Consider the following 24,766-nt stretch of genomic DNA (forward strand, 5'->3'; position numbering starts at 1 on the left):
AATAAGAAAGTGAAAATTAAAACTAAAACTTGATCGAAGGAAGAACCAGATAACAGTTCATTATAACAAACAAATCACTCAACAAATTCTTGAATTGGCAGTAAGAATGGGTGAAAGAAGCATATAAAAATTTTGAATCATTAATAGAAGTACTTACTAAGCCAGAAGGTATGAAAATCTAGAGGGAACAAAACAAGAATTCAATATAATTAACCTCAAAAATAAAAAAAATACTTGAAAGTTTCACCAATATGAAGAGTGCCAAACTGAAAATGAAAATCTAGTCCTCCAGAGATGGGGATACTATACACAGCAGAAAAACATATACAAAAACATTTTCCAAATATCCAATAGTGATTTTTAAAGAAGAGGACGTGGAGACCACATGGCTGCTAGGACAACAGCATGGACTGCAACATGAAGCAAGAAGTTATTGGGTGCCATATAGATGAGTGTTCCTTCCTTTCTTGCTCCCTTACTCTCTTCTTTCTTTCTTTTTATTTTTTCCCCTTCAAAGGACTACATTTACAAGAATATGTGTCCTTAGTACTTTTTTGAGACATGTATCACCAACAGTGTTTTATCTACTTCCCTCTACTTAGTTTTAATAAGTAAAAAAATAGCCCTAGTCCTCGATCTAATGTGGGTGTTCAGTGCTCTTTTGAGATATATATAGATCACTGAAAGTGTATTACCTCACATCCCTCAACCTAATTTTGCCACACAAAAAAAGGGGGGGGGGGGGGGGAGGGGTTATATTTACAGACTGCTATAGGCTGTAGCTTGGCATACAAAATATACAATACTTAACAAACATAAACCAATCAGATTACAATTCCAATTCCAGTAGCAAACTGGGCAAATGCTCTAGCATTGTATTTGTGGGAATCTGTACTCAGTAGGACCTGATGGAAGGTGTAAAAGTTTGAAAACAAGGGCTACCATAGAAAGTAAAAAATCACAAACAATGCATTATAAAATATTTTATTGAATTGGATTTTGGGAAAAGCATCTCTCGAGGCCTGCAATGACCTTCTTGGGCAAGGTCAACATGGCAAACACCTTTATAATCTTGGTTAGCCTGCAAGTTTGATGGTAAATTCAATGCAATAACAAGAAATGTGCAGAGATAGTAAGATCTTTTAGTGGGGAAGGCCGATAAAAAAATCAAACAGTAAGTCATAAATGAAGAAATGTGCAGAGAATTATAAGCTCATTTAGTGAGAAAGATTGGTAACAAATCAAATCAGGAAGACCGAAAAACACCTTTAAATTACCAAAATCTTTGACACCGTTGAAGTACTGGATGTTTTGATCTATTCAGAAATACCTCAAGATATCCACATTAAATTTCACTCAATTGTTGATTAAGACAAGTAGTCTTATCTCTTGAGCATAGAGTTCCAGCATTGAAACAAGAAAGACAAAGGATCAGTTAAACCTTAAATTCCTTGGCCAGTATTGAAACAAGAAACAGAGTGCTATTCCCCAATGAATCCCCCATAGAAGCAATTTCACGAAAAAAGATCGACCACCATTACCACAGATAAATCCTACATTTTCAAATTCAAATGCCTACATTGATCTGACTCCTCTCCTCCATCCAAATGGAAATTGGATTTGTAGTTGGGCTATGTCTGCAAACAAGGAATAGAGCTGTATCTATGTAAACCCAAAATCATGTCAACATGAGAATGTTTGAGCTTAAACAGGAAGTCAATCATGGACAAGGCATTTGAATAAAGAGAAAAGAATATGGCCACACCCATTAAAACAGAATTTTTAAACATCTAATCACATTTCAATACTATATGAACCAAGAGTCCGATAATCAACAATATTAAAAATTTTGTCCCTTGCTATCAATAAAATTGTAATAGAAAGTGAGGACCATAACCAAGTCACTGGATATTTGCAGAAAAGTATCACAAAGGCACACCTTTTTTATTTTGTTTCTTGATCGAGAAGATCAATAAAAAACAAATGGTACAAACTTAGATACAACGAAGCAGTGATTAGATACAATGAAGCATCATACATACAAAAGCTCAAATTCCAATCAAGGATAAAATCCATTACCACACTATGACATAGAATAATCAATTTCAAAGTAAACCAGAAACCCCTGAAAAGAGACTATCCCGTGACATATTAATTAGATACCAACAAATTTGGTTGCAGCAAAGCAAAGAACAAGAGGAAGAAACACAAGTTTCTAAGGTTAGTGGCATACTCACGTGCAAGGTCGGGTGTTCAAGGACCGCTCCAGCCAGACCCTACCGAGAGAAAAGCGAAGTGGGTCGAATCCGAAATGAGTTTCTTCTCTCAATTCTAAAAAACCCAGAAAGGATTCCTTCTTCCATGATGATAAACCCAAAATCACCCCAACCAATCAGAAATCGCCACGTGGCACGACCCAGAAAAGTGGGCCAAGACAGAGTCAGGGAAGCACCATCCACCAACACCCATGAGCACGGCCACCCTTGGGCGCCAACCCCCTTGGGGCGCGAACTTGGGCGCCAACCCCCTTGGGCACGGATCCCTTCTCCGAACACGTCATCCCCGGGCATGGCTTCCCGGACACGTCATCCCCGGGGCACAATCTCCCTCCAACACGGCAGTCATCACCACCATCAACAAGACACAGATAGCATCACCAAGGACTCTAGGCCACCGCCTATCGAGTCATGTAGTCTGAACGGACTCATTTACTAGGAACCTCATCTACCACGTAGATGAGGTCTATCCACCAAGGATGCCAAGTCTAGCAAGGACACTACTTCTTACAGGAAGACAACTACCAGGTCTACCGTGACACCACGTCTCACGAGAAGACAACCTATCAAGGAGGAGCCCTGCTACTGAGGGACTCTATCACCCACGGCAAACACTCTACATCAACTGGGACTCTCCACACCGTCATATACTACTATAAAAGGCAAGGTACACAACCCCATCAAGGGACATCTTAACTCATATTGAATACTACTATTCATCTGTTTGCTCAGAGAGATCTAACTTAAGCATCGGAGAGTCCTAGGCCGGAACCACACCGGTTCTCCTTTGTCACCCCAGGGTCTTTTGCAGGTTACGGCACTCGAAGGACCGCTGAGCGATTTCTTGACGCAACAGATTGGCGCCGTCTGTGGGAACGACGCTAGCCATAGTATCTACTAGCTTGTTTCCATACTTGTTCAACCATGGCACGGAAGAAGGCCGCTCCCTCCACCAACAATGCCCCGAGGGAGGGGAATGGATCACCTCCTCCAGAGAGCTCACGTCGCAGAGTTAATAACCAGGACCATGTCTCTCTGGAGAGGGAGATCCCAGACGATGATCAAGTTGCGGTGGTCGAACCCAACAACGAAGTGGTAGTGGAGGTGGTACCTGACCCCAATGCCCTAGCAACTATGGGTCAGATCAATGACCTACAACGACAGATCCTCGAGGATCAACGACTCTTCCGTGACTACCTGAGGCAACGTGCGACATCCCACCATCGCAGGACGGACCCTCGACATGAACAGAGCCCCAGGAGGACCCCTCCCAGGGGTGATAGATCAGAGAGGCACACCAGGCAGCGGGGAGAGCCTTCCCAACCTAGGGGGAGATCAGCGGATCCTCCAGCACGGTCGCCTCAGGGGAAAACACCATCACACCGATCCGTGGTACCTAACCATGAAGGGTCCATCCGGAGGTCGGTGTTTGACGGTCGACTAGGAGGAAGCTATACGCCAGAGCACAGTCGGACTTACCATGGAGCAAGCCCCTCGCGGTCAAGACAAGATTCATCACGACGTGACCATCTCGCCAACAATCGAGACGGGAGGGGACTTCCAGGAGAAGACGCAAACTAGCTCGTAGCGAACGACCAGTTAGACGTGAAGGACAAACACGGGATGAAGAGCTAGACAAGAGACTCTGAGAGTTAGACGAAAAGCTGGAAGGGTTGAAGAAGCAAACCAAGGGTGAGACACACTCGATCCCTGGACAATACCCCTTCTCAGAAGAGATCATGTCAGCCTCACTGCCATCCAAGTTCAGGTTGCCTACCTTTGAACTCTACAGTGGTACCACCTACCCTAATGACCACATCAACTACTTCAATGGCATGATGACACTATATGGTAGATCATATGTGGTGTCCTGTCGAGCATTCCCTGCATCCCTCAAGGGTGCGGCGACCTCATGGTTTTCCAGACTATAACCACGATCAATCGGATCGTTTGCAGAGCTATGTGAACAGTTCGCGACCTGCTTGCAGAGCAGCATCAAACAGAAGAAGACCACGGTCAATTTGCTGAACGTGATCCAAAACCCTGGGGAGTCCCTCAGGGAGTATGTCAGCAGGTTCACCAAGGAATCCTTGGAAGTCAAAGACTTTGATGACCAAACCCAGCATGCAGCCCTAGCAGGGGGCATCAGAGACATGGAACTAATCAAGGACTTGGCACGTCATGAGACCAAGACCATGACAGAGCTCCTAGAACGATGTAATGAGTTCGCCAACATGGCCGAGATAGTACAGTCACGGACAAAGGCAATTGAAGGCAAGACCCAAGACAACAAGAGGTTAACACCAGATGACCGCAAGGGGAATAAAAGATCAAGGACTGAGCGACGACAGGAGAAGGGTGATCTTCCATCGGGAAGAAGTGATTGTCGATCAAAGAGAGGTGAGAGGGCTAGCAGCCCAGAGTTCACACCCCTCAATACCACCAGGTCACAGATCGTCATACAAATCCAAGACCGTGACCTAGTCAAATGGCCACAACCCATGCTAGCAGGACCCGAGAAGCGCAACCTTAACAAGTACTACCTCTTCCACAAGGACTATGGGCATGACACAGAGGAATGCTATCAACTCAAGAGAGAGATAGAAAACCTTGTAAGAGCAGGGAGTCTGAACAAGTACGTGAAGGGGAGAAGTGATGGCCGTTCGGGGTAAGGAGATCGAGGACGTGACCGAGAAAGAGAACCAAGGAGGGAAGAAAGGAGAGCGGACCAAGATAGAGAAAGAGACCACGCTAATGAGAGAAGAGATGCAGCAGAGCCAAGTGGCACCAAGGGAGCCCCCATCCTCACCATACTTGGAGGACCGGGGCAAGAGTCTACCAAAAAGGCCAAAGCCCATGCCAGGTTCGTGGGAGTAGCAGAGAAGCCAAGCAAGATAGCGAAGACCGAGACGGTAATCTCCTTCTCGGATGACGACTTGGAAGGTGTGAGCTTTCCACATGAGGACGCTCTGGTAGTACAGGTGGAGACAGCCAACCGACCCGTGTCTAGGGTATTGATAGACACAGGGGCATCCGTGGATGTACTCTCACTGGACACCTACCGTCAGTTCGGATTTAGAGACGATTAACTCAAGCCAGAGCCCACCTACCTCCATGGATTCTCGAGCGCCACCGCCTCCATCAAAGGCACTATAGAGCTACCCATCACCTTCGGAGAACACCCTCGCCAGGTGACCATCATGGTGAACTTCATGGTGGTCGAGTCTGTGGTGTCATTCAATGGCCTCCTAGGGCGACCATCACTGACGGCCCTCAGAGGCGTCATATCTCCAATCTACCTGAAGATGAAGTTCCCCACCGACAATGGTGTGGGAGAAGTTCGAGGTGATCAGAAGAAGGCCAGAGAATGCTATGCCACCTTTGTAAAGAAGAATAATAGCAACACACGAGGGATGGCACTATGCATAGAGAACCTGGTCAGTCACCAAAGAGACAAGCTGACAGAGAAGAGAGGAAGACCGGTGGAGGACCTCATTCCCTCGCCACTCAAGAAAGACGACCCTTCCAAGGTCGCATGATGGGCTTACTAACGAGCAACAAGAGTAAAGAAGAACTGGGGTACCTCCTCCAAACTAATACGGATGTCTTCGCACGGTCGATCGCAAACATGCCCGGCATTCCAAGATCCATCGCAGAGCACAAACCTGCATATAGACTCCAACCAGAAGCCCGTCCAAGGTAAGAGAAGAAATTTCACCCTCGATCGACGCGACCATTAAAGAAGAGGTCGCAGAAGTTGAGCCGAGCAGGGTTCATCAGAGAAGAAAAGTTCCCTACCTGGCTCGCAAACGTGGTCATGGTACCCAAGCCTAACGGGAAGTGGAGGACGTGCGTCAACTATACTGACTTGAAAAAGGCATGCCCCAAAGATGAGTACCCACTACCCAGGATCGATCTGCTGATCGATGCTACTGCAGGACATGAGATGCTAAGTTTCATGGACTCCTACTCCGGCTACAACCAGATCCTCATGCATGAGGATGACGAGTCTTACACCGCCTTCAGAACGGACAAGGAGAATTATTGCTAACGTGTCATGCCGTTCGGACTGAAGAATGCAAGGGCTACCTACCAGAGGATGGTCAACAAGATGTTCGAGGAACAGATTGGGCGCAACATAGAGGTGTACGTGGATGACATGCTCGTGAAAAGCATCCAAACTCATCAACACCTCGCCGACCTGGAAGAGGTATTCACTGTACTGAAAAGGAACCAGATGAAACTCAACCCTGCGAAGTGTGCTTTCGGGGTGACGTCCGAAAAATTCCTAGGGTTCATGGTCTCAGTATGGGGAATAGAAGTCAACCCATCCAAGATCAAAGCCATCGAAGAGATGGCACCACCTCGGACAGTCAAAGAAGTACAGAGGTTGAATGGAAGGATCGCCGCCCTATCAAGGTTCGTGTCACCGTCCGGAGACAAGTGTCTGTCATTCTTCAAGACGTTGAAGAACCTCCGAAGTCCTAAAAACTTTGCATGGACAGAGGAGTGCCAAAAAGTGTTTGAAGAATTGAAGATATACCTCCAGAACCCACCATTGCTTGGGCGCCCAGAGCCCAATGAAGAATTGCAGATTTACCTAGCATCGACCCTCGTCGCAGTGAGTGCAATGCTACTAAAAGAAGAGGACAACATACTTAGACCCATCTACTATGCGAGTCATGTCTTAATTGATGCAGAAACCAGGTACACAAGAATAGAGAAGGTAGCATACGCGCTGATAATCCCAGCAAGGAAACTCAGACCATACTTCCAAGCCCATACCATCATAGTCCTCACCAACCTACCACTGAAGAAGGTGTTGCACAAGCCTGACGTCTCCGGACGGTTGATCGCCTGGGCGGTTGAGTTGAGTGAGCACGACATCAGGTTCCAACCCAAGACGGCCATCAAAGGCCAAGCCCTGGCGGACTTTGTAGCTGACTGCACTTTTCCTAAGAATGGGACAGAAACACAAGAACCAGAGGAGCAGGGTCGAGGATCGTGGGAGATGTTCGTGGATGGTTCGAGCAATGCCACAGGGAGCGGAGCTGGTTTCATGCTTACCAACCCCGAAGGATTCCGAATACAATATGCTCTCCGGTTCGCCTTCCCAAGCCATTAATGAATGGGTACAAATTTTTACCGTTCTTATTGCCAATAATAAAGGTACTTGGAAAGCTGAGAAGTTCATCAAATATCTCAGTGGATCTCTATAGGGAGATGTTTTGCAATTTATCAGAAAGTTTGACCAAACTGAAGAAGGCAAAACAACCAAGACTAATCACATAGTTCTACAACAAAATTTTGAGAAAATATTAGTTGACTTTACGAAAATCATCAAAACAGAACGATTTACAAAGAATCGTCCGAATCATCCGAGTCCTCTTCCGAGTCTGACTCCATAGATTCTGAAATTGAAGCTGAACCACCCCCAAGCATTCTTACAGAGCGTACCAGCTCTAACCCCTCAAAAAGAAAGGTAGCTCTCTCTCTTGTAAGAAGTTCTGCTTTGTAAGATTGGTATCAGAGCCTTAGTACGCTTGCACCACAGCTCACCACAGAGCCTTTTGTAATTTGCTAATGTTCTAAGAATAGTATCGAGGATCTACAATAGAGCATCTAACAACGAAGCAGAGTACGAAGCACTGTTGGTTAGACTCCGGGTGACCAAAGCCATGCAAGTCACACATCTATCCATCCGGAGTGACTCCCAGCTTGTAATGAACCAAGTGCACGAAGAGTATGAGGCGAAGGATGTGTTAGGTTTTAGAGGAGAAAGAGAAGAGAGGAGAAAAGCTCCAAGGGAGGCAAAGTTCAAACACGATTTGGTGTAATCTGTTATGTCTCTCAACTTGATACAAACAGCCTTATATTGAGAAGAATATCTAATTACACTCAGGCCCTTAGCCTAATACAAATAGCACATAAAATACATAAGTAAGTGTCTAAGTACAAATATACCCCTGAAACTAAGTACTCTTAACACTCCCCCTCAAGCTAGGTGGTATATGTCATACATACCCAGCTTGTCTAACATAAAACTGAAGTGATGAGAACTAAGTCCTTTGTGAATATGTCCGCCACTGCTCACTGTCTTCACAAAAGGGGTACAAATAGTCTTCGACTCTATTTTCTCCTCACGGCGCCGTCAACCTCAACACTTTGTCCGGTCATATTGGACCGGATTATGTGCAATACTTATGGCCGCCTGTCACAAAGATAGACTCATAGGTTCTATCATCTCAAACCCCAATTCTTGGACAAGTTTCTTCAACCACAAGATTTCACACACACCATAAGCCACGGCCCTAAATTCCGCTTCAAAGACTGACCTAACTACCCGTCAGTCGCTTCGCTTCTCCAGCACTAAGTTTCCCCAACAAATGTACAATATCCTGAGGTGGACCTTCTATCGAAATAGACCCGCCCAATCTGATCTCAGTATATACTTCAATTCTCAAGTTACCATTCCTAAAAGAGAAGACCATTTCCGTGACATGACTTCAAGTACCGAGGATCCCAGAACCGCATCAAGATGTCCCACCTTGGGCGCATGCATAAACCGACTCACTACTCCCACAAAGATAGGTAATGTCAGTCCGTGAGGGAAAGGTAGATTAACTCGCTCTACTAATCTCTCGGTATTTTTCAAGCATCCACAAGCGGTTCACCACAATCTTCCCTAGTCCGTGATTCTCGCTCAATGGGGAGGAGACTAGTTTACATCCCAAGTAGCCTGTCTCTGTAAGAAGATCAAGAACAAACTTCCTTTGACAAACATTGATCCCTTGCTTGGATCTAGAAACCTCAATCCCCAGATTCGAGTTAAGTATTTAAGGAAATACGAAACCCTTACGGGTATTCCTCCGTGGATGTAGGCAGCTTGGCCGAACCACGTATATTTGGTGTACTGTGTGCTTGTTATTTTGTTTTCGTGTTCTTGGAGTGTGTTTGCTGCAGAGTGGTGGTGCACTGTCTGGTAGACTTGGCCACACAGTGGTTGCGAGGTAGACGTGCATGTGTGATTGATAATTACGGGACTGCCCCGGCCAATCTTTGTGTGTGATTGTTATTGCTACGGGATTCAGTTTGGAAGAATTTTTTAAGGCACTGATTCACCCCCCTCTCAGTGTACCTAGGATTATCAAATGGCATCAGAGCTAAGTTACCTAGTGAATTGAAGCTTAACAGCTTGGGACAGTGAGCTGAGAGAAAGAAGGATGGATAGCAACAGTAGTTACAGTCACAGCAAGGTACCACAGTTTAATGGAACAGGTTATGGTTTTTGGCGCATCAGGATGGAAACATATCTGAAATCTTTGGGCTATGGTGTTTGGATGTCTGTGAAGAATGGATACAAAATTCCCATAGGTGATATAACTGATACATTTGAACTCAAGAAGTATGAAAACGACTCTAAGGCTAAGAATGCACTTCTGAGTGCATTGGTCAACACTGAGTTTACTAGAGTTGTTGGATGTGAGACTACTAAAGAAGTATGGGACAAGTTACAGAATGTCCATGAAGGTGATGAGAAGATCAAAGAGGCAAAACTACAACACTATAGGTCACTGTTTGATAATTTGAAGATGTCTGATGAAGATACAGTGGAAAGCTTCATGAGTATAGTGAATGAAATTATAAACGCCATCAGAAGTCTTGGTGAGGAAATCAAGGATGCAGTGGTAGTAAAGAAGATTCTCAGGTCTTTGCCGGATCTCTATAACCCAAAGGTGTCCGCTATAGAAGAGTCAAAGAACTTGAATGAGTTGAGTTTAGATGAATTGCATGGTATATTAACTGCATATAAAATGAGAATGGTGAAGCCTAAATCCACAGAGAAGGAGGCTGCATTTAAAGCCATGAAGAAGTTGAAAATTAAGCAAGAATATGACAATGAAGATTCTGGTGATGAGCTTATTGCCTCCCTTGCCAGGAAGATTAAGAATGGTAAAGGTAAATACAAGGGAAAACTTCCCTAGAAGTGCTTTAATTGTGGAGGTATAAGACATTTTGCCTCTAAGTCTCTAAAGAAGAGCAAAACAGTTGAGTCAGATGATGAAGACACTCAAGCCTCTAAGAACAGCTTTAAAAAGAAAAAGTTCATTTCAAAGAATAATGACACCTTCAAGAAAAAGAGTTTGATGACAAAAGAAGATGACACCTCTTCAAAAGAATTAACAGAAGTTGAAGATTCTGATGATGAGCTAATGTTCATGGTCTTAGCAAGCAATGACCATAAAGAAGAGGAAGAAAAATCTAATGAGGATCAAGAATCAGAAGCTGAAGATCTGGAAACTATTTTTTATACTACCTTAAATGAGCTCAAGACAGAAAGAAAGAGAAGCAAGATGTTGGAGAAGCAGCTTGCAGAATAAGGAGAGAAAATCAGTTAACTAAAACTCACCATTGAAGAAACAAGAAAATGACTGAAGATATTAGCATTAACTTATCTTTAAAAGTTGATGAATGTGCCAAGCTTGAAGAAGAAATAGTAAAACTAAAAGTAGAACTTGAAAATTTGAAAAATAAGGATTATTTTACAGTTACAAATACATCTCCAATAGTTACAACTGTGAATGACAAGGGCAAGGAGGTTTGTGTTCAAGAAACTAAAGAAGAACATGATCAAGCATTAAATGGAGCTAGCATGTTAGATGATCTCCTTAGTAGACAAAGACCTATCAATGTAAAATCTGGTCTTGGCTATGAGAATGAAAGTTCTTCAAAGAGAGTGAAGATAAAAGGGAATGGCACTGCACATAATCCGGTCAGGTTTGTTAGTGAGAAGAGAAGAGGTTTAAGACCTATGAATTCTACTAACAAGAAGGTTGACGAGGATGGGTTTACTACAGTATACTATCAGAGATCCAAAGACTACATGAAGGATATTTGGCAAACTCAAAGGTTCAACGGGTATTGTTATGGCTGCAACATGTATGGACACAGATTAACAGAAGGTAGAAGGAATGTCAAGCCTGCAGTTGTCAAAATGAAGAACAGGTTTACACCACTGGTTGATCAGAATGTGGAATGTTTTAGATGCTACAAGCTTGGTCACATTGCAAGAAACTGCAAGACCTTGCTTCCCTCTCAAAGACAGTCTATGAAGAAGGAGAAGAAATATCACACAAAGAACAAAAAGGTGTTTACAAAGAAGGAAGCCAGAAAATCCATCACTGTATCTGAAAAAACAGTTTGGGTTGAGAAGAAGAAGACAGGAGAAAGCAACAAATCATTGATTGTTCAAACAGCTTTTAAGGCTCAAAAAAGATCATCTCCATGGATTCTTGACAGTGGGTGTTCTACTCATATGACAGGTGAAAGAGATAGATTTTTAAATCTTGATAAAGTTGAAAGTGGCTCAGTTAGATTTGGGAACAATGATGGGGCCAAGATTGAAGGCAAGGGGACAGTCAACTTGGATGAAGGAAGAATAAAATCTGGCAGGGTGTTGTATGTGAGTGGGTTGAAACATAACCTTTGTGAGTGTGAGTCAGATATGTAACCAAGGAAATGAGGTCTTATTTACGAAGGAAGGTTTTAAGATAACGAAGATGAAAAATGGAAAGAAAGTAGCTCATGGTTCCAGGAGAGATGAGAATTTGTATGTTCTTACAGAGAGCAATGATGACAGTTGCATGATTAGTCAGGAGAATGAAACCACACTTTGGCACAGAAGACTTGGGCATATAAATTTCAAGAACTTAACTAGGTTGAGCAAAAACAAGGGTGTTAGGGATCTTCCAAAAATAAAAAACCTCACAAATCATGTTTGTGGACCATGTCAGAAGGGTAAGCAAACAAGGGCTATATACAAGTCAAAGGAACACTATGCTAGTAAGCCTTTAGACTTAATTCATACAGATTTGTGTGGACCAATGAGGACTCAAGCAATTGGAGGAGAGATATTTTATGTTACTTACTGATGAGTACTCAAGGATGACATGAGTCTTTTTTCTCAAGGACAAAACTGAAGCCTTACACTGCCTCAAGGTGTTCAAGAAAAGGGTTGAGAATGACACTGGCAAAACTATCAAGTGCATCAGATCTGACAAAGGAAAGGAGTTCACATGGAGTGTTTTCACAGAACTTTGTAATAAACATGGCATACGAATTCAGCATTCGGCAGCAAGAACCCCTCAATAAAATGGGGTAGTTGAAAGGAAGAATAGGACAGTTCAAGGAATGGCTAGGGCAATGCTTACAGATAATAATGTTGCAAAACATTTTTGGAGAGAATCCATCTATACAGCTGTCTACATTGGGAACAGGTGCTTGTTGAGACCACAAGAATCCAAGACTTCATATGAATTATGGTTTAATAGAAGAGCCACAGTAAAACACTTTAGGGTATTTGGCAGTCGTTGCTTCATCAAAAGAAAGGAAGACAACCTTAGAAAATTTGACGATAGAGCAGATGAAGGGATTTTCTTAGGGTATTCCTTAAAGAGCAAGGCTTACAAGTGCTTCAATAAGAGGTTGGGGAAAGTTGTGGAGAGTTCAGATGTGAAGATTGATGAAACATTATCCCACTCTAAACCAATAGTGTTAGAAGAACAAACTTTTGAAGAGGTTGATGATGATGCGACTGTAAATGATGAAGTTGTGGAAATTCAAAAGCATGAGGATGTAGACATAACTGCCCATAAGATTGACACAGTGACAGAGAGAGATGAAAGACCTAGTTTTGAAAAGTGGCAAAAAGTGCATCCCCCAAATCAAGTCATTGGAGATCCTAAAGCGGGTATGCAAACAAGAAAGATGAAGGCCATTACATATTCTCTATTGTCACAGGTGGAACCCACGTCTGTTTATGAAGCAAGCAAAGATGAACATTGGGTTAAAGCTATGAACGAAGAGCTGAATCAGATTGAGAAGAACAACACATGGGAGTTAGTTCCCAGACCAGCAAACAAGAACATTATTGGCACCAAGTGGGTCTTCAGGAACAAGTTAAATGAAGATGGCCAGGTGATGAGAAACAAAGCCAGACTTGTGTGCAAGGGCTACGCTCAGGTGGAAGGAATAGATTTTGATGAGACTTTTGCACCGGTAGCAAGGATGGAATCCATTCGGATGTTCTTGGCTTTGGCGGTATACAAGGGCTTCAAGGTATATCAGATGGACGTGAAGTCGCTTTCTTGAATGGTAATCTTCAAGAGGAAGTATATATAGAACAACCGATGGTTTTCAGCTGAGAGGATCCGAGATATGGTTGTAGACTAAAGAAAGCTCTTTATGGATTCAAGCAAGCTCCAAGAGCTTGGTACTCCTCGGACTTGATACTTATTTGCATCATTTGGGACTGCGAAAGGGTATGGTTGATAGCAACCCGTATGATGATGATAGCAAAGAATAATTGATTGTGGTAGTATACATTGATGATATCATTTTTGGAGGGCACAATGATGAAGTGTGTAGACAGTTTGCAGAGTGCATGAAGAAAGAGTTCGAGATGTCCATGCTCGAAGAACTCTTTCTGGGATTGCAGGTGAGCCAACGGCAGAACGGCATTTTCATATGCCAGATGAAGTATACCAAAGAGATGTTGAAGAAATTCCAGATGGAGGATAGTAAACCAATGGGTACGCCGATGGTTGTGGGATGCAAATTGAGTACAGATGATGACTCCCCCTTAGTTGATCAGACAATGTACAGGTCTATGATTGGCAGTTTGTTGTATTTGACAGCATCAAGGCTTGTTATTATACAAGCAGTTTGTCTGGTAGCTAGATTTCAAGCCAGCCCAAAGGAGACACATCTATTGGCAGTTAAACGAATTTTCAGATATCTTCGGGGTACAGTTGAGTATGGTTTATGGTATTCTAAGACCTCTAAATTCACTCTCATGGCATTTTCAGATGCGGATTGGGCAGGTAGTGTGGATGATAAGAAGAGCACTAGTGGCGGTGCATTCTATCTTGGCCAAAGCCTTGTTGCATGGCATAGTAAGAAGCAAGAGTCTGTTTCATTGCCTACAGTAGAGGCAGAGTATATTGCAGCGGCAGCTTGTTGCACTCAAGTGATTTGGATGAAGAAGCAAGTTGCAGATTATGGCATTGACAGTTCTGAACCGATTCCTATCATGTGTGAAAATATGAGCGCTATAAATATTTCAAAGAATCCGGTACAGCACTCGAGGACAAAGCACATCGATATCCGATATCACTTCTTGAAGGAGAAAATCACAACTAATGAGGTGAGATTGGATTTTGTCTCTATATCAGAAGGAGAAAGTCAGATTATGGCATTGACAGTTCACTTGAGTGCAACATACACTCAAGTGATTTGGATGAAGAGGCAAGTTGCAGATTATGGCATTGACAGTTCTGAACCGATTCCTATCATGTGTGATAATATGAGCGCTATAAATATTTCAAAGAATCCGGTACAGCACTCAAGGACAAAGCACATCGATATCCGATATCACTTCTTGAAGAAGAAGTCACAACTAATGAGGTGAGATTGGATTTTGTCTCTATATCAGAACAGGTCGCCGATATTTTCACAAAACCTCTTCCTAAGGAGAGTTTTGAACGGCTTCGAGATAAACTTGGAGTTGTCACTCTAGTTGCATAGTAGGAGGCATGTATACAGGGGGAGCTTCTGGATAGGGGGAGTTTCCATGACCCTTTGTACTTGTTGTCAAAGGGGGAGAAGTTGGTGCGTGCGTAAAGAGTTGCCAACAATTCCAGAGGGGGAGATTGTTGGTCAACCGGGTCAATTGAGGTTTTATGGAGTGGTGTTGTCATTGTTGGAAACCTTATTATCCATATTGGTGATGCGGCAATGGTATTTGATGAATTGGAAGAGCTGAAACGGTCAAACAGTCACCTACACAACTATAAGGGTATTTTGGTGATTTGGCAAGGTTACAGGGGTACCCGCACTTGAAGAACATCATTTAACAGCATATTAAGTCCTTATATAGTGTTTGGCAAAGGGGCGAAGCAGCAGGTGAAGGTTTCATACTGTTAAAGTTGTGATTTCACAGGTTCATGCAATGGCATTGACTTTAAGGTCATTTTTGAAAGGTTTAATGGCATTTCTGGGTGATGTGGTCTTCACAAGAAATGAAGTTCACTGAGTTATGGTTCCAAAGAAACTGGTCTCGCATCATTTCAGTATCAGACGAGAAAGTTACAGTTGTTTCCGTGTCTATGCGCGAAAACGGAGCAAATCTAGAATAGACAAAGGTTTTTATACTTAGCCAAAAATTTTGGTCGTTTTTTTTAAGTGCTACTCGAGACAGAGGTTTCCCATTATTTTGTTAAAGTTCCAGAATCACCACGGACGTCAGATCGGCATCTAGTGCAAGATTCCTCTTGGACATCATCGATTGATGCAAAACTCTTTTTAAAAAAGAAGGAAGAGAGAAAGGAAATAAGGGATTTGGTAGTGGAGTGTGACATCAGCATGACATCACATCCTATTTCTAACGAATATGGTAGTGTGAATTCCTTTGACATGTGTCCTCGTTACACATGGTTTTGTCACGAAGAATCTAGTTATTTATGATTCTACCACTGGTTACCAATTTTGGAGCATCCAACTTTAGAAGGCCATATCTTGGCCATCCGATGTCCAAATGGGACGAATTTTTTTTTGAAATTAGGTATTTTTTTGAAAGGAATCCATAGGAGCCACTTCCAGAGGCAGAAAACGTAGAGCAAAATTTTTTTGTGCATGGAACACTTTAATGGATCGATCTGTGAAGCTACAATGATCATTCAGATGTGCGCATCGACTCTCGAAAGGGTACTGCAGTAGATTGATCTCTGAAATACACAGAAGAGAGGTATTCTTTAATTTTACAAGTCCTATTATTTTTTGGGTTTGCTTATGTGTTGAAAACAACCCTGTTTTTGTTCATGTTATTGGGAGGGACTTGTAATTAAATTTTTATATTCATATTGTAATTCCATTCAAGTTGGGGCTTGATTGGATTGGGGTTGTAGCCCTAGATTTCGTTGTTGCGGAGTCAGAAGCAGGTGTTGTAGCACCTGGGCTATTGTAGTAGTCGAATTCGAGTTGAGTATTTGAGGAAATACGAAACCCTTGCGGGTATTCCTCCATGGATGTAAGCAGCTTGGCCGAACCACGTATATTTGGTGTACTGTGTGCTTGTTATTTTGTTTTCGTGTTCTTGGAGTGTGTTTGCTGTAGAGTGGTGGTGCACTGTCTGGTAGACCTAGCCACACAGTGGTTGCGAGGTGGACGTGCATGTGTGATTGATAATTACGGGACTACCCCGGCCAATCTTTGTGTGTGATTGTTACTGCTACAGGATTCAGTTTGGAAGAATTTTTTAAGGCACTGATTCACCCCCCCTCTCAGTGTACCTGGGATTATCAGCCAATTTCTTCCTTCTTCCCTGAGCAAGTGAGCAAAGAAGATTGTTAAGGAAATACGATCAATTCCCCTCCATTTGGGTTTAGGATTTAGGGTTCTCTCCCAGTTAGGACTAGAAATTTGAATAAATTTGATAAGGAGATTAGATTATTGGTTAAAGAACTCAGGTCAGATCTGTCCCTATTCTGTTAATGCTATTTCTATACTATTCTGATTCTGGTTGTGAAATTTCCATATTGCTATTTTGAATTTCTGAACTTGTCACTCGATTACTGCAGTCTGATTCAGTTATCACAATTCCTTATTGCAGTATGATTGTGCTAGAACTTACAATCCAGCCATAAGAATTTGATACAATTTTGCACATCTGTACTGTCCATTAAAACAAACCATCAACTGGAGTTTGAGCTTGATCTGATCTTGTTTGATTAATCCCTAACACAGTAAGATTCTTCAGAAACCTACTGATCTTTTATCAGAATTTAATCAAATTTTGCACACACTAAAAGGCTCTGGTATCTATACATGTCAAACTAGGAGCATAACCCTTTGCTTTCTTTGACAGGAACAAAGACCCGCTAAACATATTTTGGCTAAATCTGATTGGCGTAATTTAGTCCAAGCATAGCAGCCCCTTTTAAGTTACCTGACGAGCTGAAATTAGAGAGCTAAACATAATTCTCCTTTTCCTTTGAAGGCTAGAGAACTGAAAAGAACATTCAATGGGTTATCAATATAGTGAAAATATTTTGGGTTTCAATACAGATTGGGAATGAACTATCCAAAGTGGTGTGGCTTTCTTGCCATACCAACATTGGAACCTAGTTTAATATGGTTATGGTGTCCTTTTCTAATTGGAAAATTGACAGAGTTTGTCATGGACACAAGTATAACATGCTGAAATTCTTTTATATTTACCAAATTTCAGGGGACTGGCTAAACACAACACCCAATATAACTATTGGAGTTGAGACCTTTGATTCAGATCAGTAGGCTTCTTCTGTTAATCTATTTTTTTATTTTTTTTTTAAAAGGATAGATCTTGTACTGTTTATTGCACTTTTGTTCACACAGATTGCAATGCACATTCTTGAAGCTGTACTACAAGAGTGCTCAGGCATATCTTACTGCTTTGATCAAGGTTTCTTATTTGGCTGAGGATCAAGATTTCTCTCCATGACTTCTTTTTCACATTATGGGATGCTCTTTTCTTCTCTGTCAGCACTTTAGGTAACCTACTCTAATGATGGATTGAATTGGATTTTGAGCTTAAGTGCTAACCACCAAATGCACACAACAAACAATTTTTTGGGTTTTTAACTTCTTTTTATATGTCTGTTGATATGATTTGTGCTGAAACTATGAGCTACTACTGGACAGCTCCTGCTAAATGCAACTATCATTATTTGCGGTCTTCTTTTCTACTTTTTTCTCAACAAGGATCGGGGGAGGGCTGAAAAGGGTGGTTATTTTCTTTATAACGATTTTTTTATTTAGAATTTTCTATTACAGTGCAAGTATTAGGTTCAGACAATACATAGTTTCAGTTTTGTCATTCATAAAAACTGTAAAGCCACATCATAACCATTGTAGCAGTTCACATACGCAGGGAGGTTTTGTTATGCAACATCCATTCAGCTTGGCATGAGTGATGACACAAGCTAAAACTTGACATGATTGGGTTAGAATTTGCAATTTTCCTTCTTTTTTTTTCTCTCCGTCTTCCAACCCCCCCCCCCATCTCTTTGTGCCATGTGGAATTTTGCAATAGATCATATGGAAATGACTAGATAAGGGGCTGCTATGCTTGGACTTTGCCACAAACCTTCCTCATGTTCAAATCTGTTGGAGATTCATGGACTGAGAACCACAAGTGGCTGACCAAATTCATGTCATTATAAAAGGACTTTACATTGATTGCAAGAATGATCCATCATTATCATTTCAATACATGTGAGACACATGAGGAAGGTTTGTGGCAAAGTCCCCATTGGGTATGATCTTTGAGACATGGTTTGTGGCACAGTCTCATGGTTACTTGTAAATCTCAAACTCTACTTGTTGGGTCTTTAGCTCAAATTGGTAGAGTGCTTGGAACATGAGCATGTTCCAAGGGGATGGTGGTTCGAATCCACCGAGATCCTTTTACTCAACTGTTCATAGCATAGTCTAAACTTAGGGCTCCTTTCAAAACTTTGAGAAGATTCAGAAGTAAGTGATCTATTTAATCGTTACATAGTTTGTGACCACCTTGTTCTTAAATTTCAGGGGTAGCTGCATCATATAGTTGTGACCATGTTCATGGATTTCAGGGATAGTTGCATCTTTATAAAGATCATAGCATAAGTGTTGGCAAGGGAAAATGCTTCACTACCACCCATATAAGTTCTTACTTTTTATTTCATTTTGTTACATGTAACATTCATATAGAAAAAGCACATAGACTTGATGTAGTTCAGCAAGGACTAGTGCCACAAAGCAGGCCCAAAATCCAAAGAGCAGAAAATAAAGAGAGAGAGAACTACGTAAGCTACAACCACAAGGACTCATGGAAACAACCACAATTGTAGCAAAAGGCAACAACTCAACTCCAATTCAATAAAGAACACAACTCAACAATTTAGCTTAGTCAGCTGTGTTGTCCTTCATCTAGGCAATAATGCTTTGACAAAAATAGAAACTCCTAAAGTTACGAATTCCTAACCAAAAGTTCACTCCTCTTCGAACAAAATAGAAACCTTGTAGACCTTCTTGACTGTCTTACTAACTCATACCAATGCCAAATTTTGAAAGAAAATTCATTAATTAGTCAATATGAGAGTCTTGATGGAGTCGAACCATCATCTCCTGGTAAAAAACCAGTTGCTCTATAATATAATCTTCTTCCTCGTGAAATAGAATCTTCTTCCTCGCATATGACAACCACCAATACCATAATATCATCGTTTTCAATCGTGCACACCTTCAAATATATGTAGCTATTGATATTCTCCAGTTTTTACCCTCAAATGATAGGTTAACTATGCACACAAAACTGCCCTTTGTTGAGGTGGGATCTCATAAACTAACGTCTTTAGTTTATGGAAATTAACTAGAACTGGAACAAAAGAAGAGTACTAAATTTTCAACTAACCTCTTTAGCTTTCTCTTGGATATCAATAATTGTTGGCAGAATCATGGGCTAGAGAGAAGAAATAAAATAAAATAATGGCTTAGAATGACTTGTATTAATGAGAAAGGCCCCCTCTATTTATAATAGAGGGAAGTTACAAATAAGATTAAGCTAGGCGATGTGGGACTAAACCCACATAGCCGATATAAGCTTAATACACTAAATAACATAAATAATACCCCAAAAAGACCAGAATACCCCCACGGTATTCTAGAGTACATTATTCTAACACTCCCCCTCAAGCTGGATTATACAAATACTAAACGAAGAAAATCCAACTTGAACTAAAGAAAAAAAAACTCTCTCCATAACGATACTAACACTCTCCCTCAAGTTGACGCATACAAGGTACTAATGCCCAACTTGAATAAATTGTAGCAGAATCCAGCTCCAAAAAGAATCCAACTCCCAAATAGATCTTCAAGAACTTGAAAAAAAGACCTTCAAACTTGGACAGACTTGATCAGCAAAACAGGACTAGAATGTTTTCCAAAAAGGCAGCTTTCACCAATCTTCTATTGCTGTCCAGTGATGAATCTCTGAATTATAATCCTGAAGATAAGTAACTAGGGTAGCCGGCAAATGAGTCAAGCAGCAGTAGAGATCAAGCAGCGGAAACAAACAAACAACCAAACTGTAGAACCTCATATGGAATATCTTCAAACTTTAAGGCCAACCTCCCCCTTATGACAAATTTTAATCCAATAACTAAGTAGATACCCATTGGCAATGATGAAATTTATGACCTTCTATGTTTTGCACCAAGTGTCCCTGCATGTTCTGCTCTCTGCAATGGCTGCAGGTATACTGTAGGTATACTGTATATATTCCCCCCCTCACGTGTAGTGCACGTGGACATAAGAGAGATAGGGCAAAACATAACATTCTAGAATTCTGCAATGGCTGCCAAGGGTAATGGAAAAAGAAGTAATGGTAAGGTAGAGAATACCAGTAACTTCTAAGGTGGTTATGGGGAATGCCACAGGTATGTTTGGGAGGTGGTAAAGGAAAAAATAGCAGTGGGATAATGAAGTAGGAGTAAATTATGCAACATATATAGTTCCAACCATCTTCCATCGATCAAACAAACACTTTTGATGGAAACCCCTGCAGGGGAGAAACTCCTAACTCCAATATTCAAATCTGAGAAGTATGCAGATCTGATGTGAAGGAAGAAAAAACACCATGCTTCAAGGCTTGAGCAATCTTCAAACAAGGTAGAACAAGTGTGCAAAACTCCAATGTATAAACTCCCACATGCAAAATAGGACTGACGAAGATATCCGGACAGTAAAGTAGTGAAGAAGCTTCAACAAAAAGGTGGAGCAGATCTTAAATAGTGAACAATGCTAGGACCAAGCTCCAAAGTAAGCTGGATATGAACCCGAAAGGCTTCACATAACTGAATAGGTTCGTATGTGCAACCAATAATCGTGGAACACATTGTAGTACTCCCAAATTAGCTGATCTCCAGGGTAGCAGATTCGAGTCTTCCATAACGAAAGTAATTCAATCTCCAATAATAGGAAACATAGACACAATCATAGGGCAGCAGTATTCCACATAAAAGTAGCAATAACACATCAACCAGTCATGCGTACAGAGGCCAATCAATAACACCAGCCATGTAGGTAGTCAAGCTCAAAATAACCATCAAATAGAAGATAAAGAACCAGACATATCCATAGGTAGTTGAAGCAACCAGCCACATAGGAACCAATAAAAAATAGGTTGATAATTGAAGAAATCGAGCCATAAGTGTGAACCTGAATTTTTTCAGAAAAGAACTGATGAATGATGCTGAAATTCATGTTGAATACTCCTCTGATATGTATAAGACTTTCCTCAAAAAATTAGCTTGATAGGACAACCCTAACCCTAAAATCGATTTTAGTCAGGGTTTTGGAAAACCCTGAAATTGGGATCGACATAGGGAAATGGGGTTGTAATTGTTGATGTAGACTTGCAATAGATGCTCATCAAGGCTACTAGACTGGAACCTCCAAGGTGAACAATCAATCTCCAGTAAGATTGAGACTTGATCTTCAAAGGGGAGAGCTTCCAAAAAATCACAGAAACAAAGGGTAGCAACCATTGCAGGAAAAATAGACCTCCTTCAAGCCATGTATTGATGTAGGAGAGTGCTCATTTAATGGTAGAACCACCTCCAAAGCACTAGAACAGCAGCAAACATCCCTACCCCTAATCGATTTTTATCATGGTTTTGAAAAAACCTGAAAATCTGAGATCGATTGGGGTAAGGGTCTTCAAAAAAGGTTGGATAGGTGCAATCTTGAGGTTGATTGGTCCTTGAAGTGGGAGTAATCAGCCCTCCAAAAATCAGCAAAAGCTAAGTCCTGTAACCTTCAATTCGATTGGAGTCAAGGTTTTGTCAGGGTTTTGGGTAGGTAACCAAATTAGAAGGTTAAGGAGATTTTGTTGTAGAAACAAATCCAGCCATCAGAATGGGTCCAAACTTAGGTCGAGTAGGGCTTGTAGTAGTAGGGAATCACCCCCAAAAATTCAGCTGCATCAGAAAAGGGAAACCCTAAAATCGATAGAAGTCAGGGTTTTTTATAAAAACCCTGAAAAGGTGAGATCGATTAGGGTTGGGGCTGGAATACTCAATAAAAGATGGAGAGAAAGAAAAAGGGAAGTTAGGGTAATAGAATAGGGTAGAAAGGGGCTGGAGAAGGGTGCATAGGGAGCTCCAATGGTGGAAGATCAGTTCTCCAAAAAATTCTAGACAGCTCCAATATCGCAAAGAAGGACTCCAGCAAGGTTTTTTTTAATAAAAATCAATAGAAGAGAAAGGGGGGCAGCAACTAAATCATCGATATTCTATAGTTACCTCATTAATGCTGCCCCTAAACAAGGTTTAAGAAAAAGAAAAGCCGAGAAAAGGAGAAGGAGAGATCGATTGGAGGAGAAGAAGGGGTAAAATAGGGTTTTTCCTTCTCTCTAACCTAGATCAGACCAGCTCCGATACCATGTTGGCAGAATTGTGGGCTAGAGAGAAGAAATAAAATAAAAGAATGGCTTAGAATGACTTGTATTAATGAGAGAAAGGCCCCCTCTATTTATAATAGAGGGAAGTTACAAATAAGATTAAGCTAGGCGATGTGGGACTAAACCCACATAGCCGATACAAGCTTAATACACTAAATAACATAAATAATACCCCAAAAATACCAGAATACCCCCACGGTATTTTGGAGTACATTATTCTAACAGTAATTTTTTCATCCCAATTGTTGAGGTGGGATATCATAAACTCATCAATTGTTAGCAGAAAATGGTCTAACTGATAACGTCTAGACCACTCTCCAAGCAATCCACTGGCTGCTAAAACAAACCAATCCACTGGAATATCTAATTAAAAGGAACCAAAAAAAAAATAAGAGGTTCCATGAACATGGTGTGAGGACAGGTGCATTTTTTTCAAGAGTGCCAAAAACCATACATCAAATACTGACTCCAACTCAGCAGACCAAAAAACAGAAAATCAGACTCCAAATTGCTTGGTTATCTATAAAATATAAATACAAAAAAAAAAAGGTAGCATGTTCCATTATACGTCTTGCAGAGCTGCATTTCCAATTCCCACTCTCCTTGGACTGTGGTAACACCACTCAAGTGGGATGACAGTGAGAGTCGTCTCTTTAATGACATAAAAGGTTCAGAATGCTTCCATTCTAGAAAGTTATGTAGAGAAGAAATCAGGAAGCATTTCTCAATTTCGTCGACGATCAGTGAAAGTTGGTTAAGCAAACATTGAATAGCAGGGAATTCCTACAATGACTATTAGGGAAAAGAAATCAAGTGAGAGAAGAGCTACGACTAGGCATTTGGAAGAACAGAGAGAATTCATAACCATTAGGCTCAATATAAGTTACCTCCAACATGTCCTGGAATGAACCATCCATGATCTGAACTGGAACATTGTCCATCACAATATTATATCCCCTGGGACATAGAGGGGTGTTAAACCATGCCAGACACATACGAAGGTAAATGGGATAGAGAGTTATGATTTGAGTTTAAATCTTATAAGATGGGATGGAAGTCTTATCTAGTCGTTTCCATCTGATCTATTGCAAAATTCCAAATGGCACAAAAAGAGAGGGAGAGGGGGGAGAGAAAAAAAAAAAAAGGAAAATTGCAAACTCTAACCCAATCATGTCAAGTTTTAGCTTATGTCATCACTCATGCCAAGTTGGATGGATGTTGCATATACCCACATAACCTCCCTGCGTATGTGAACTGCTACCATGATTATGATGTTGCTTTACAGTTTTTATGAATGAAACTATGTATTGCCTGAAGCTAATACTTGCACGGTAACAGAAAATTCTAAATGAAAAAATCATTATAAAGAAAATAACCACCCCTTTCTACCCTCCCCCGACCCTGTTGAGAAAAAAAGAAAAAAAAGAAGACAGCAAATAATGTTAGCTGCATTTGGCAGGAGCTGTCCAGTAGTAGCTCCTAGTTTCAGCACAAATTATATTAATAGACATAAAAGAAGCTGAAAATACCCCCCCCCCCCCAAAAAAAATTAGAAGATAAACTTTTTCGTCTTTGTTTGTTGTGTGCATTTGGCGGTTAGCAGAAAAACAGACCTTAAGCTCAAAATCCAATTCAATCCATCACTAGAGTAGATTACCACTTGTGCGGACAAAGAAGAAAAGAGCATCTCATAATGTGAAAAATAAGTCGTGGAGAGAAATCTTGATCCTCAGCCAAATAAGAAACCTTGATCAAAGCAGTAAGATATGCCTGAGCACTCTTGTAGTATGGCTTCAAGAAAGTACATTGCAATCTGTGTGAACAAAATTTCAATAACAGTACAAGATCCATCATTTTTTAAAATAAAAGAAAAAGAAACTAACAGAAGAAGCCTACTGAACTGAATCAAAGGTTTCAACTCCAATAGTTATATTGGGTGCTGTGTTGAGCC

General features: G+C 41.3%; 1 long non-coding RNA gene across 2 annotated transcripts; it reads right to left on the minus strand.

Moving 5' to 3' along the window:
* Window positions 1-8,247: 8,247 nt before the first annotated feature.
* Window positions 8,248-24,562, minus strand: LOC122647269. 2 transcript variants are annotated; one of them, XR_006330838.1, is made up of 4 exons: window positions 24,473-24,562; window positions 23,703-23,772; window positions 23,353-23,598; window positions 8,248-8,257 (listed from the first exon to the last, which is right to left on the minus strand). It is a non-coding gene; the product is annotated as an uncharacterized LOC122647269 (long non-coding RNA). The 2 variants fall into 2 exon arrangements; XR_006330837.1 differs by lacking the exon at window positions 24,473-24,562 and having other exon boundaries at window positions 23,703-23,872.
* Window positions 24,563-24,766: the final 204 nt, after the last annotated feature.

This window comes from Telopea speciosissima, unplaced genomic scaffold (assembly GCF_018873765.1).
Source record: "Telopea speciosissima isolate NSW1024214 ecotype Mountain lineage unplaced genomic scaffold, Tspe_v1 Tspe_v1.0016, whole genome shotgun sequence".
NCBI classification, from domain to species: Eukaryota; Viridiplantae; Streptophyta; class Magnoliopsida; order Proteales; family Proteaceae; genus Telopea; species Telopea speciosissima.